This window comes from Echinops telfairi, unplaced genomic scaffold (assembly GCF_000313985.2).
Source record: "Echinops telfairi isolate 266 unplaced genomic scaffold, ASM31398v2 ScPeMD7_8;HRSCAF=38, whole genome shotgun sequence".
Lineage (NCBI taxonomy): Eukaryota > Metazoa > Chordata > Mammalia > Afrosoricida > Tenrecidae > Echinops > Echinops telfairi.
Genome location: NW_022103905.1, coordinates 1,145,523 through 1,155,280, shown reverse-complemented (window position 1 = coordinate 1,155,280; position 9,758 = coordinate 1,145,523).

The following is a 9,758-nucleotide window of genomic DNA, read 5'->3' as shown; positions in this document are numbered from 1 at the left end:
ATCAGAAATCCCAGCGTCATGTCTCCACTTTCTCATTTTCTACTTGGGAGTCTGCTTGGATACAGCATTGATGTATGACCTTGTAACAACAATTGCGAAAAAGGGATATCCAAAAGACTGAGCAAATATGTACAGAATTCACTTTGACAATAAAACTTAGCAAAATTAACTCAATATTTAATAATATGGCTGTCATGTGCTTTATAAAAATTAGGCATGTATGGGAGACAGACAAAGAAATCACAACTCTTAAAAAGGTCACAGTTAAAATGTGCATCCCTATAAAACAGCGATGAAGCCATGAAACGCCTCATGACATGGATGGATCTGGAAATGAAACCATGCTGAGTAAAGTTAGTCAATGACAAGAGGAAACATATTGTATGAGTCTACTATTATCAAAATAAACAGAAAGGCAGGCTGCTGTTCTCAGGTCATGTAATCTTCTAATCTGGTCTCCCAAACTGTGTTAGGGATGACTAGAGAAACAAATTCATAGACACTCATATGTGTATAAGAAACAGCTTTATATAAAGAGTAATTATATATTAAGAAAACATCCCAGCCCAGTCCAGAGCAAGACCATAAGTCTGATATTAGCTCATTTGTCCGATACTAGTCCATAAATTCCTTTTTAGACTCACACAGCACATGCAATGATGCCGAATGCAGGAAGATCACAGGCCAGTGGGTAGAAGGTCTTGTGGATCCAGTGGCAGTGGAAGCATCTCAATGCTGTCGCAGGTCTCCATGTGTATCAGCCAGCTGTACCTCAACGGCAGAAAAGGGAAGGCAGAGAGAGAGTGGGTCCTGCCTCCAGAGCAGAAGTTGATCCCAGAATCCTCAGGAGAAGGCCATGCCCACACAGAGACATGATTGACTATGACCTGATTGTCAGGCTAGACTCCACCCCTTCACTCTAGTTGACAGGAGATTATGTAACTGCTACACAAACTATGAGGTACATAGCTTGCATAGTGCCCATGAACCATATATCCCCCCTTTATATGTACATCTTAAAATAACACTTCCAGACAGGAGACCTCGCCTCAGCTGGGGTCAGTTTCTCCAGAGGTGGGAGAGAGAGAAGACTATTCAGTTGCTGCTATACAACATTATGCTAAAGTCTCACCAAACCAACAGACACTCCTACCAGAATTTTAAGTGAACCTTCCTGGAAATTCAGGTCAGGATGGAGGGAGAGGGGCATGTATAGGTGATTACACTTCTGTTTGTGGATAAATCAGGTGAAGCAACCTTCTGTTGGGGGAAAATGCTTAATAATACTCATACAGAACCCAACAGGAGAATATAACCTGTACTATGTTCCTGATTGAACACTTTGGGCCTTGTTACTGTCCAGCCCTTGGTAGCTCACACCACGTGCCATAGACCACTGGGACTTTAAACTCTGTCCTTTCAAAATGCACATCATCCTTCATAGGCTATGTCACAAGGATTTGATGTGGAAATCCCACTAAGCAAACTGAGCTTTTCTTAAACTCAACTGTAGCAGATTTAAGGAACTGACCTATTCCCTTGGACTTAAGGTTAAACTGTCCTAGTGGGAGAAGAAGCAGATGACTACTATCCCAACATTATGGAATTGGAAGTCAATGAACTTTGGTTCAGCTCTCTGGCTTTGAAGGGTGCCCATAAATGGCAGCCGGAACTACCATATATTTTACTGTTTTAATGCTCTTATGACATGTATTAGTCTTGTAGTCATGGTTCTGCCTTTGTGAATTAGTGTTACCAAAAGTTTTGCCCTATCACTAACCCCCATTGTTCATGTAAATTATGTCCAGTCACTTAAGAGTTAAATTTGTACATGTCAACAATTCATGTATGAAATCTGGGGCCAGCCTACATTTGTATAATTTCTATTCTCAACAGTGTTTTAAATTCTATGCCATTGGCTGAATTAATGACACTCAGTAAAATTACCTTATACCCTAGAAACACATTTAAAGCAGAATGGATTTGGAATTTGCAGTTAATTCTAGGACCAAACTAAGAACAATTAGTTCTTATGATATGGCCCTACTTGATGCTCATCCTTGTGAAGAGATCACTGAAGATAGCTGTGCAAAGTGTAGTGCAGAAACTAGATGGTGCCAGGCTATCAGAAGGAATAGTGTCTGGGATCTTAAAGGCTTGTATTCAAAGCCATCTAAGTGAAGCATCAACTAATTCTACGTGGAAGAAGCACACCAGCCTGTGTGATTCAAGGACTGTAGATAATAAAATTGAAATCTGAAGGAAGGAAAGAAAGGTATCAGAGCTTACAATGTGAACACCTGGTTTGCAGAAGGCCATGGATGATAGTGGAAACCCCAAATCCATTTACAGGGTCCCCACATGGATCAAGCCTCCAGTGAATCCCCTCTGACCATAATGCAGGGATGTGAATAGCCTTGCTATCAGACAGAGAGCATAGTAAAGTCAATTATAGTATACAGATAGGTTAAAGTGTAATACCTTATCATTTGATCTCCTGTTTGACCCAATTTTAAGGTAGTTTTTAGTATTTTCTGCTTTCTTTTCACTGGAAGGTTTTCTCTACTTTGTCTGGTTAATTTCTGTTCACTTCCTATTTGTGCTTTGTATGATTTTCTGTATATGAAATCCAGGATCAGTAAATCGAGAGAGACGGTAACTGGATTAGCAGTTACCTAGGAGCCCTGCTAATGTAATGGGTTATGTGTTGGGTTACTAACTGCAGGGCAGCAGTTCAAAACCACCAGCTGCTCTGTAGGTGAAAGATGTGCCTTTCTGCTTCTGCAAGGAGTTGCAGTCTCAGAACCCCACAGGGGCAGTTCTACTCTGTCCGATAGGAGTCACTATGAGTCAGAATCGACTAGATGACAATGAGTTTGTGGGGGGTTTGTTTTTAGTTTGAGGGGGCTGAGGAGGCAGAGGAGGTTGGTGTGAAATAGGGAGCTAAGCACAATGAATATGAGAAGAAAATGTTCTGAAATTCATTGTGGTGACCATTGCACAAATCTTCTTCATATGTCTGAACAATTAAATATACGATGTATGAAGTATATGACAGTCGTTTAAAAAAACTACTTTTTATGAAAAGGCTGTATTTGCTGGTTAGAGGAAGCCCTTGGCCAAGCACCCAGTCCCCTGCTGAGCTTCATGTTTCAAAGGACTGTGCACTGAGATTTATATTTTTGAACTTCGATGGAGTTATCACTCACATCCCATACAATTTACCTATTTAAAGGATGCAACTTTGAGATTTTCTTTTTAGAGAGAAATGAAAAGGGAAACCGTTTCACAGCAGTTCATTCTATGGTGTTGTCCCTTCAATAAAAATGTAAGGGACCCACTGAGAGCATTTTGTTTCAGTTAGGAGGAGGAGGTTAGAAAGTGGTAAACCAGTGGGTAAAAGAAGACTCAAATGGATGAGAGAAAGAAAAGAAGGGGCTCTGAAGTATGCTATTTATTTTGAACTGGGGTGGGGAGGGGAAGAAGCTAAGCTGAGAAAGGCTTTATCACCTGTAAGTGGAGTCCTTAGTGAAAACTTGGAATTTGCTCATGACTTTTGAATATATTCTAAGGGAAATCCTAGAATCAGAGTATCATCCTTTCAGGCTGCTATACAGGACACACATCCCTGGACTCAAATCATTCCTCTCTCCCTCCCTCCTTTCCCCAAAGTTTACTTTATTAGTTGTTTACTGCTGCAGGTCATTGACCCAAAATGTAGTGCTTAAAGAGACAGTGAACATTTATTGTACTACATGGTTTCTATGGGTCTGGCTTAGTTCGATGATTCTATCTTGGGTTGCTGTCACAATGCCAACTGGGCATGCAGTCTTCTGAATGCTTGACTGGAGGACTGGAGACATCAGTTTCAAGGTGACTCGTTAACATGGTTGGCAATCCAAACCTACATAATCAAGCCCATTGCCCTCAAGTTGAAGTTCAACTCACAGTGACGCTACACGACAGAGTAGAACTGCCCCTCTAGAGTTTCCAAGGCTGTGTAAATATTTATGGAAGTAGACTGCCATCTTCATTTTCCCCCCAATGGGGTTTCTAGTGAATCCAAACTGTTGACCTCTTGGTCAAGAGCTGAGTGCTTAACCACTACACTGCCAGGGATCCTTTACTGGCAAACCAGTGATGCCTCAGGTCCTCACCAGGTGCTCTCTCGCTAGGGCTGCTGAGTTTCTTCATTATATGAGAACTAGTTTCGCTGAGAGTGATCCAAGCAGATGCTACAATGCCTCTTATGGCACCCTTGGAATCTACACACCATAATTTCTGCAAAAATCCTATTCACTATATCAAAATCCAAACCCACTGCTATTGAGTTTATTTTGACTCAGAGTGACCCTATAGGACAGAAGAGAACTTCTCTTTAGGGTTTCCAAGACAGTAAATCTTTCCAGGTACAGAGAGCTTCATTTTTCTCCTGTGGCAATTTATTCTGCTGGCCTTGTGGATAGTTGCCCAGTACATAACCCATGACGTGACTAGGGCTCATCTATTCATGATACAGGCCAGCCCAGCGCAGTGTTGAGGGTGGGGAACTATACAAGGGAGAGAATATCAAAGGGTAGGGGTCATTGGGGGCCATCTTAGACGTTAGCTACTATATACTACTATACCTATAGAGGTGGGCAGAGAGAGAGAGAGAGCACTCCTAGTGATGCAGTGGTCAAGGGCATAGCTGCTCCATGGTAAAAGAGGTGGCAGACTGTTTCTATAAAAATCACAAACAAGAGCTTAGGGGAAGGTGGAGAGAGCAGGGGAGGAAGGGGGATCCAACAACAGAAACCATGGGGGAAGGGAGACAGCGGTTCGTGTAAGATATGAAAATAATCATAATTTGGATGTGAGGGCGATCTGGCTGTGACATCTGTCACCCCATTGATTGCCAGGGTTGATTAGGCTGATCTGACTGGCTAGGCAGGTGTCCCCTTGCTCCCTCACTGTTCCATGTGTCTCCCTTCCGAAGCTGCGTGCTTGGTTGAAGAGGAAGACCCTCCCCAATAGGAGGACCATCCTTCGGTCAAGGATATACGAGTAGCTGCTCTCCCCTGCTAGAACCTCTAAACAAATCTCAAAATAATCATAATTTATCAAGGGGTCATGAGGGTAGGGGGGGAGGGATGAAGAAAAGAGCTGATACCAAGAAAATAAGGGTGGCAACCTATGGACAAATATGCTTGATTTAATTGATGTATGGATTGTTATAAGAGCTGTAAGAGCCCCCAATAAAATGATCTTTTAATCACTGACTAAGTTTTGGACACACACACACTTAAAAAGTGTATTTCTAGATTCTGGTACCAACCCCTTGAATATATTATGTGGCCATCTACTATCCCTGAAAAAGTACATCTTGGAAGATGGAAGCAACCTAAATGCTCATTGGTGGAAGAATAGATAAACTTTTGGTACGTACATATAATGAAATACTATGCATCACTAAAGAATGACAGTGAAACTGAAGCACCACATGGCGGATATGAACTTAGAAGACATGCTGAATGAAGTTAGTCAAACATAAAAGGACAAATACTGTATGGGACTTTTTAGAAAAAAAAATCAAGATAAAGGTTTTTCATACCAAAAGAGATAGACTTTGATTGTTGTCAGGGGTGACGGGAAGGAAGGGGAAGCAACAGGCTAGAGGGTAGACAGGGGTTAGCGAAGGTGAAGGGGAAGGTAGACGGGTCAGCGAAGGGGAAGGGGAAGGTAGGTTAGCTAAGGTGAAGGGGAAGATCAAATTCGACAAGACAGAGAAGACAGTGACCACGAACTGCTGAAGAGATCAGGTATCCCAAGCATCAAAGAACAAAAATCATATTGTAAATAAGGGTGAGTGCAGAGTGGAGACAACTGGACACCCCCTTACTGAAGGATTGTGGGGAGGAGATGAGCCAATCAAGGTGCAAGGTAGCAACGAATGAAACATGTAACTTTCCTCTAGTTCTTAAATGCTTTCTCCCCCCCCCACCCCCCCACCCCCACTATCATGATCCCAATTCTACCTTACAAATCTGGCTAGACCAGAGGATGTACGTACACTGGTACAGATAGCAACTGGAAACACAGGGAATCCAGGATAGATGACTCCTTCGGGACCCGTGGTGAGAGTGGCAATGCCTGGTGGGTGGAGGGAATGTGGGTTGGAAAGGGGGAACCGATTACAAGAATCTACGTACAGTATAGCCTCCTCCCTGGGGGATGGACAGCAGAGAAGAGGGCCAGGGGAAGATGTCGGACAGTGTAACATATGACAAAATAATAATTTATGATTATGAAGGGTTCATGAGGGAGGGGGAAAATGAGGAACCGATTTTAAGGGCTCAAGTAGAAGGCAAATGTCTTGAGAATGATGATGGCAACATATGTACATATGTGCTTGACACAATGGATGGATGTATGGACTGTGATAAGAATTGTATGAGCCCCCAATAAAATTATTTAAAATAAATAAATATAGTGTTTCCTAATCAACATTCCATTAGGATTAGGAAATACATATGTACACCATTAATGCTAGATTTAAAGATAATGAAAGTAATGCTAAAAATAAATAAGATTTATAAAAGCAAAAAAAGACAGAAGACAAACAAAGGGGGATGGGCAGAACAAGCTATGAGAGGTTTGATAAGTTGTTTAAACTGTTGAATGTAAAATGATGATCTACAATGTAAACCCTCACTTATTTCACAAACTTTTTGTTTTGTTTGTTTTGAGTATATCTTGGGACAAATCAGCTACTGATGGGATTAAATGGAAAAGACCTGAGACACTTTTTTTCTTGGATTGTCTATTATTTCTGGATTCTCACTCTTTTAGCATTAATTCTCTTTATGTTCATTTTTAAGGAGCCCTGGTGGTGCAGTGGTTAAGTATTCGTTGCTGCAGAAAGCTCAGCAGGTTAAACCCACCAGAAGCTCTATAGGAGAAAGATGTGGCAGTTGGCTTGGTAAAGATCTAGGGTTTGGAAACAATGGGGGCAGTTCCACTCTGTCCTATTGAAGGCTATGGGTAATTACATTTTCTATCCTGTGGCACACTATCACCTTATTCTCAAGTGACTCATCACAGACCACCTCCCTTTGCAGTTTTCCCCCTTTCCTTTAAAAAAATATATATATTTTTTCGCCCATCGTTCAATCATGTCAATCAGAATTGTACAATTGCTATCACAATCAGCTTCCAAACATTCTTTTTCTACATGGACCCCTTGACTTCACCACCACCCCTCCACCACAGAAGCCCCTCCTCCTGAAACCTTTATTCCACTTGCTGTCTCTATAGGCTTATCAATCCTGGGTTTCATATATCGGCCTTTCCTCTTTCTTGATGTTCTGCTGCTGGCTCACATACTGCTTTTCTCCCATCTGTTTGTGGTATTCTTCATAGATTTGCAAGTTAAGAGTTGTTCATAAAATAATCATCAGATGAGTAGTTATCACTCCATCATTTGGAGAATCCAGCCCTATTAACAGACTCATTTAAAATGAACACAATAAACACGGAAGCATGTAGTCCAATGGACGAAACCATGCAAACATCAACTCCAAGACCCTGAGACCAGAGTAAGTAGATGGGGTCTGATTATCACTACTAACTGCTCTGAAAAGGATCACATTAGAAGGTCCTGGGAAAGTGGGAGAAAAACACCAAACAAAATCCAAAATTATAAGAGACCAGGCTTACTAAATTGGATTTATAAGTGGTGGAAGCCCCAGGACTATGGCCCTTCGTTACTCTTTAGGTCTGGAACTGACCCCAGCCCGCATATTAATCAACCATTTAAGAGCAAAAGAGCAGCATTTACCCACGGACTAAGTAGAGAGGTTAGGAAAGGAGAAGGAATGGAAACAGGAACCACTGGAAGTGTGTTCAGCAGTGGTACATCAAAGGGATGGCAATGGATGGGTTGAAACATGTGTATGAGTCACTGAATGCAAAACTGATGATGTGCTCTGTAAACTTCCACCTGACTTCACAATAGTTATTTTAAAAATTAATAAAATAGTCATTTGGGAGATGTGTTAAACTTCTTTCCACGAGCAGAGATTGTATCTAGATGGTTTGAAGAGGGCAGATCTAGTTGCTAAGCGAGTGAAAAAAGATTCTCTGCAAATACAGTTCATTGAAATATTTGTCAGCTATCACAATAATCCAGTTTCATTAATCTGGACATCCTCCTCCATAAACTCCTTTAATTTTAAAGAAAAATATTTATAGAAATGCTCATCTTTTTTATTTAAATTATTTTTTGGGCCAATATATGAAGTGAGCTATATGCTATTAGACAAAGTAATGGAAACAGCAATTTGCGGTTTTAATCAATGGAAAGAAAACAATTTGGCAACTTCTTTAAGTTTGACTAAAACAAGATGAGCTGCATCATCAATTGCCTTTAATGTACATTTTGTCCTGCTTTTAATCCAAAGGTCTGGACTTGACAGACAGGAGAGGCGCCTACTGCTTTTAAAAGAATGTCAAGAGGCTGTGGCATTTCCTGAACTAGAAGATGCACAGTCTAAGCACAGTTTGGAGAATGAACATAGGATTTATATCTAACCCTTTGAAATTTGTAATCAGTTTTAATCAAAATGTCATTAGAGTGAAAAGAAGGATTTAAATTAAAATGAAACTTATAATTCATTGTATTCTTTCAGCCCTTGGCAGACCCTTGGGAGTAATTGTGATTACTGGCAGAAATTGTGATTACTGGAACAAAGACGGTGCAAGGAATCTGAGTTTTACTTTGGCCACTAATTAGTTCTAAAGCCTTGGGCAAGTTGTTTCACCTCTAATAGTTTTCTGTAAATTGATGGGCAAGGCTGGGAGAAGGTTTAATCTTGAGGCTTCCTTCTCGCCAAAGAGGCGGGCACACTACCAATTACACATTTAACCCAAACAGCTTCACTGCTCCGCCTTCCTGGCTTCTCTCTGCAATCCTTCGGGGACTCCGGCAGACTCCAGTGTAGAATACACGCTAGTGCGCATGGGAGCTGCGCGAACCTGCAGCCGGTGATTTTTCTAAAACCCTCGGTCTCCGTAGGCTGTGAAACTAAGGAAACGTCCGGCTCCAGGCGGACCTTCTTTTATGGCGTTCTCTGCTCCCTTTTTTCTTCACACTTTGAGGGCTTCGATCTGTTCCCTCGTTTGGTGGTTCTAGGGGGATTGCGCCAGTCGGCCGATCTGTTTCCGAGCAGGCAGACGATCCTTAAGCCGGTAATGGCATGGCTTTAGGATTAGGGACCTTCGCCATGACGTCTTCAGAGCGTCCAAATTCGCATAGAGACAAAACATGATCGATTTTCTTCCTAAAGGCAATCCCTAGGTTCACAACCGTGACTCTCTCACCAAGTCAACTGCTGAGGTGGGACAACACCCCGATGCGCCAACCCCTATTCTCCTCGGGACAGGCGAGCAGTTGCGGCTGCGGCTGGAACTACGACGCCCAGAATTCCCGCGCGCATGCGCGCTGTCATTGTGATGCCCCTTTCCCGGTAACTCGTCCTCTCAGGCAAACCTGAAGATAGCGGCATTTCTCCGGTGGGGGGGCGGAGACGCTCTCTGCTCGACTCTCCGCCCCCTTCCTGATAGGCAATGGGACCAGCCAACCGACGCAGCGCGCTGGGAACGCGTCCTCCAATCAGCATCTGCGGCGGAGAGGTAGGCGTGCGCACTGGCAGGGCAGGTGGGCTAGGCTGTGCCAGGTTGCGAAGGGGGAGAATAGCGTCGGGTCGGGTCAGCGGGCG